A 6,681-nucleotide genomic window follows, 5' to 3' on the forward strand; every position below is an offset into this window, starting at 1 on the left:
AGCCACTGACTGTGTGATTGCGAGTTCTTCGCTGTTGTGGAAAGGAGAGCCAAGTCCGAGGCGCAGCGGTAACGCCCTGCTCAAGAGAAGCCAACTCCCCCATGGCCACTGGGGTTGGCATCTGCAGACAGACAAGTGCCCCCGCCCAGTGCCCTGGAGGAAGGGGATCGTGGTATGGCCAGAACCCATGGAGAAGGCTTTTCTCTACCTCTTTCCTTTTTTTAAAGAATATTTTATCTTTATTTATTTATTTTATTTTGAATTTGACCAGAGAGGAACAGAATGAGAGAGAGACAGAACATGAGAAAGCAAGCCACCAGGTCTGGGACTCGAACCGTGGTGGGCCATGTGGGAATCCAGCACCTTCAACCACCACGCCACCTGCCGGACCCTCTATCTCTCATATGCATCCTATTTTTTTTTTTTTTAGGATAGTGAAAGCAAATTTATTTTATTTTTTTAAAAAAGAATTACCTATTTAATTTTATTTATTTTAATTTGACCAAAGAGAGACACAGAGAGAGAGGGAAAGGGAGAAAGCAAGCCACTAGGTCAGGGATTTTAATTGTGGTCAGCCATGTGGGAGTGTCCAGTGCCTTAACCACCATGCCACCTGCTGGTCCCAAAAGCAAATTTCTTAAGAAAAGTGTACAAAGCAAACTACCCCATGAGAGATGAGTAAAGGTTCCATTCCATCCTCTGAGAGGAAGGGGAGAACTCTTACCTGAAAGGCAAGGTAGAAGGGCTGCCCCTTGGGACCAGCAGTTGGTGTAATGGCTATGTTGCTGGACTCCCATATAGTCGACCACGGTTCGAGTCCCAGATCCAGCAGCTTGCACGTGTGCGTGCATGCCCAAGATTCAGAGAGGAGAATGGAGGAGAAGGATTGCGGTGTGGCCATTCCCCTGGGGGGTGATTTCTCACTTTCTGTCTGTCTCTTTTTGTCTTTCTGGCAAAAAACAAAACAAAACAAAAAAAAACTTTGGCCATGAATAAAGAAAAAATTAAGAACACTAGAAAAAACTGCAATGGACATTTTTTATATTCTGTTGTTTCCTTCCTTTAAACTATTTGTTGCAGAGTACACACTGTTATTTTAAACATTGATTTATTTATGTATGTATCTATTTACTTGTGTTTTTAACAGTACACACTATTATTTTAAACATTGATTTACTTATGTATGTATCTATTTACTTGTGTTTTTCAAGCGTCAGGGTCCAGGACTTGAACCACAATCAGCCATGTGGAAATCCAGTGCCTTACCACCCCACCACCTGCTAGCCCAAGTACATACTTTATGTGATTAGATAAGTAATAGATATTTTTTGCAGGTAATTTGAAACATTCAGAACATTATAAAAATTAGCCATAATCTCATATCCTTTTTTTTTTTTTGAGAGGTTTTTGCTATAGAAAACATATGCTCACCAGAAAGACAGAGAGAGACAGAGAGACAGAAAGCAAGAAATCACCCCCCAGGGGAATGGCCACACCGCAATCCTTCTCCTCCATTCTCCTCTCAGGATCTTGGGCACACACGCACATGCACCCAGCATGAGTTTAAGCCACCGGGTCCAGGACTCGAACTGCGGTCGACTACATGGGAGTTCAGTGACATAGCCATTACGCTAACTGCTGGTCCCCCTCATAACCTTTTTTGATCATTAAGCTTTTCTTACTTCTGAACTCTTTTTAAATATTTTTAAAGGTTTATTTATTTTTAACTTTATTTATTATCATTGTTCTTCAATTTTGACCAGAGAGACAAACAGAGAGAGGGAGAGTGAGGAAACAAGCTGCCAGGTTCAAGACTCAAACCATGGTTGGCCATGTGGGAGTCCAGCACCTTACCCACCACGCCCCCTGCCCGTCCCTCTTACCTCTGAACTCTTACATCTCATGTCCCCTTCTCCCCCATGATCTGACTCAGGTTTACCTCTCAGGTCTTGCTTTGTATTTTGCTTCTATTTATCTTTTCTGTAGTCTGTAACGTAATACCACTGAAAACAAAAGACCATACCTTTCCCGTCTGGATAATAACCAGAATGGCTGGTTTTTCTGGGGCCTTCTCTGTGCCATTCATTATATAGTATCTCACTTCCCACAAACCGTGTTATTTCTTTTTTGTTCATGACCAGTCTCTCATAATACAGTATCTCACTTCCCACAAAACGTGTTATTTCTTTTTTGTTCATGACCAGTCTACAGAGTAATGGTCCACACCCGTGCCGTGGTCTCCCGTGGCTGGGTAGTGGTCCAGGTTCTCCTTACTCATCTTCACAGTCCGTGGGAGGTGGATTCACAGGAGGGTCATGGAAGAGAACAAGGTGACCATCGCCCCCGAGGGAGAGCTGGGACCTGATGCGGGGCCGGGGAGTGACTTCAGGAAGACACTCAGCCCACTCCCACCCCCGGGAGTGCCACAAGGAAGTGAGGGCCTTCCACGCCCGAGCTGAGACCTCCTTGCCAGGGGCGCCACTTTGACATAGGTCACCCCAGCTGCGACTGCACTGACCCAGCAGCCGAGACACCGGGAACTCAGCCGCCGCCATTTCTGACATGTTGTTTCCTCTCACTCCGTGAGAGTGACACTGAACAAGAGGACATCGCTTGTGCGGGGTCCCCAGCTTGTCAACAACGGCACTGGACAGAAGCCGACTTCACGTCCGTGTCCTTCCCGCTGTGTGAACCGAGAGTGCCACTGAATCTAAAGTCGCTTCTGACTCAGCTCATTCGCCTAGTGTGTATTTTCGCACCAATGACAATACCTTGGGAATAAAGGGGAAATAAAACCTGAAACAATGAGACTTGTATTATCATCTCGCAAAAGACGAGAGGAAGCGGTGAGTGGCTCCAGCCACGGGGAAGGTCACCCAAAGACGGGCAAGGCCCTGCTGCTTGTCCCCGTTCACTCTGGACCCTAGCAGACATCACATCCGGATTTTTTTAGATGTCGGATGGGAGTAGGAACTTTCTCTCCCAGGCTCTTCCTTAGGAGTTTAAGCCACTTTCCCCAAAGCCCTCCACAGACCTCCCCACCCATCCCATAGGCCAAGACCAAGCGACACGCTTGTTCCTACCAACTGCTGGCAACAGAACGAGGACGCCACGGAGGTCCAGGCAAGCCAGGAGCTAGGCAAGTGGAGGCCAGAGCTCTGCAACATTTGAGTTACTGACTTATTTATTTCTTAATTGTCAGAGGTGCACCACTCACCACAGAGAGAGAAAGAAGGAGGGAGAAAGCACCCACGCCTCCCGCCCCCGCAGCGTGACCATGCCACAACCCCACCCTCTCATGTCCCCATCCGGTGGCGATTCGGAGCTCGTACACGCTCACGCCCAGCGAGTTTGTTCAAGCACAAAGACTGGGATTCGAACTGGGGTTGGCCACGTGGGGTCTGAATCCCTTAACCACTAGGCCATGGGGCCAGCACTGAATTCCTTAGATCCCAGAACAAAATCAAGGATCTCTGAAGGAAGAGGAGGAGAGGTGACTATGAGGGAGGCCGCGAAGACTATCATCTGAAGAGAAAATAATAGACTAAAAAATGAACGTACACGAGCTACGAGTGAGACCATCTGAAAACGTCCTCCCCTGCTCTTGCATTAGTATTCGTCTTTAAATCAGTCCGTAGTTGGAAATAAATCAGTTATGTGATGTTTCACGGAAGTGCATTCTGGCTATGAAGTCTCTGGGTGGAAGTGGGGGAGGGCCTCAGTCGTAGCGTCTCAGACTGGGCTCCCATCGGGATCGGAGTTTCTCTGCAGTGCGGCCCCCTCCCAGACTGCCGCATCTCCCCCAAGGCCCCTGCCTCTCTCTCTCTCTCTCTGCATCTCTCTCTATATATATTTCTCAATTTCTTTCTTTCATGAGTGAGGGAGAGACAGACAGAGAGAGAGATTCCCTTGCTAAGGGTTTGCCATGCTGAAATGCTCCTCCCAGCCTCCCAGCCTCCCAGCCTCCCAGTCTCCCAGCCAGCCAGGAGCGCAGGTGCGTGAGGGCACACCAGCAGGTTGAGGTCGACCTGGGATCTGAACCCAGGCCTTCCACATAGCTCCTGTGCTGCAGAAGTCCCACCCCTGCACCGCCAGGGCCGAACCCCCTCTCTGCTTCTCTTGGGTGCTCCCCGGTCTCTGCTGAACTGACCGCTCCCCGGGTTTGGTGCATGTGTATATTGACATAGCCACCCAGGATTCTCCACCCCCCGTTTCTTCTGCAAATTGACACCTCTCAGAAAGTCTCCATTTGTTTTTTGAAAAAGAACTAGTCATTTAACCAGAGAGAGTCGACGAGAAGGGGAGCCAAGTCTGGGATTCAAACAATGGTCAGCCATGTGGGAGTCCAACAGCTTAACCACCATGCCACCTGCTGGCCCAAGAAATTCTCTATTTCAATCTCCAAGAGAGAGACTCCTTTTAGAGCTACTCATCCTGTCAAGACAAGTCCCCTCAAAGGTTGCTGGCCCGTCCAGCACTTGGAATGGCTGCCCTGGGGTCACAGGCCATCACGGGTCCTGTCACCGGGGCCTTCACGCACCTGGACTGACATTTAGCTGTAGCTGGGACCCCGGCTTGAACTTCGGTTGTTCCCAGAGAGGGATTTAGACAGACTCAACACACCCCGGAAGTTTGTTTTTTGTTTTGCTTTATTTACTTCTTTTTAAGAATTATTTTATTGAATTTCTATTCATTGTCATTATTTTATTTATTTTATTGAAGTTGACCAGAGAGAGACAGAGAGAGAGAAGGAAAGTGAGAAAGCAAGCTGTCAGGTCCAGGACAATGATCAACCATGTGGGAGTCCAGCCACTCTAACCACCACACCACCTGCCAGGAGCTGTTTACAATTTTTAAAGAGTTATGTATTTAATTTTGTTTATTCATTCATTTATTTTTTAACTTGACCAGAGAGAGACAGAGAGAGAGAAAGAGAAAGCGAGAAAGCAAGCCACCAGGTCTGGGACTCAAACTGTGGTCGGCCATTTGGGAGTGTCCAGCTCCTTAACCACTATGCCACCTGCTGGCCCCCACACCGGAAATGTTTTACCTGCCTGGTATCTATTCTCCTTTCTTCTGCTAGAATCCCTTGCTTTACTGTGGGGACTCTGCCCCTGCTCCACTCTCAGTCCGAGTTCAGATGGAGCCACATGCAGCCCGACTCCATGCCATGGGAAGGGAAGTATATTTGTATATTTCACTCCCATTTTTTATAGCAATTGTTTCAGTGACAGGCAAGTGCATTAAAATAAGGAGTCCCAATTCCAGAACTCTCAAAGAGATTAAAGGGAAAAAGAAGCTCTTGAGGCCTGCAGGTGGCATCGCGATTATAGCACTGGACTCCCACATGGCTACCCACAGTTGGAGTCCCGGACCCAGTGGTTTGAAAATCATGCCAGGCGTGTGTGCATGTATGCCCAAAATCCCAGGAAGAGAATAGAGGAGAAGGGATTGCTGCGTGGCCATCCCCCCCAGGGGTGATTTCTCACTTTCCCTCTCACTGTCTCTGTCTGTTTCTCTCTGATGAGCACACATGTCCTATAGCAAAAAACCTTTAAAAAAAAGAGAGAGAAGAAGAAGAAGAAGAAGAAGAAGAAGAAGAAGAAGAAGAAGAAGAAGAAGAAGAAGAAGAAGAAGAAGAAGAAGAAGGGAGAAGAAGAAGAGGAAGAAAAAGCAGCTCTGCCTCTACTGAGGTTGATAGTGATGGGAGACACATGAGCCTGGAACTTATGGGAGCACTCAAGTGGAAAAACCCTGCCTGGGAGTAAAGCCGATGCAGAGGAAAGCAGAACAGATGGGAGAGTCTAAGTTCTGCTCACGGTGTTCAGACTCCTAGATCCAGCTATACCTGAAGACCAAACAAGCCAACACATTTCCTTTTTTCTTTCTTTCTTTCTTTCTTTTTCTTTAACTTGCCATAGGGTATGTGCACTCTCCAGAGAGAGAGAGATGGAGAAAGCACCCCTCCGTGGGCATGGTCATGCCATAGTCCCTTCTCCTCTATTTTCTTCATGTTATTGGGATTTGGGCATGTCTCTTTCTTTTTTTTTGGGGGGGGGTTGGGGAGAGGGGAGAGGTTTTGGCTATAGGGCGCATGTGCTTGCCTTCTTTCTTTTTTTTGGTGGGGGAAGGGGAGAGAGGTTTTGTCTATAGGGCGCATGCGCTTGCCAGACAAAGAGAGATGGAGAGACAGAAAGTGAGAAATCACCCCCCAGGGGGTATGGCCACGTCACAATCCCTTCTCCTCCATTCTCCTCTCGAGATCTTGGGCACGCATGCACACGCGCCCTGCGTGAGTTTAAGCCACCGGGTCCAGGACGCGAACCGCGGTCAACTACATGGGAGACCAGTGACATAGCCATTACGCTAACTGCTAGTCCTGCGGGATGTTTCTCAAGCTGCTAGGTCAAGGACTTAACTCATGAATAGGCCATCGAGTTCCAGCTCCCTCAACTACGAAGCCACAGAGCAGACTCATTTCTTTTTTTTTTTTTATCTTTATTTGATTTTCTATACAAATAGCCAGCATGATTCCTTTCACTGGGTGGATACCGTGGGCAGTCCCTTCAAGGGCGGTCACTTCGTCCAACCCGACGACCCGAAGTTCTTCGCATTCTGGCGGAAACCCTGATGCCCTGACGGCCCGTGAAGAGGCCGTATTTCCAGATCTGACCGGCCGGT

This window comes from Tupaia chinensis, unplaced genomic scaffold (genome assembly GCF_000334495.1).
Source record: "Tupaia chinensis unplaced genomic scaffold, TupChi_1.0 Scaffold000574_1, whole genome shotgun sequence".
NCBI classification, from domain to species: domain Eukaryota; kingdom Metazoa; phylum Chordata; class Mammalia; order Scandentia; family Tupaiidae; genus Tupaia; species Tupaia belangeri.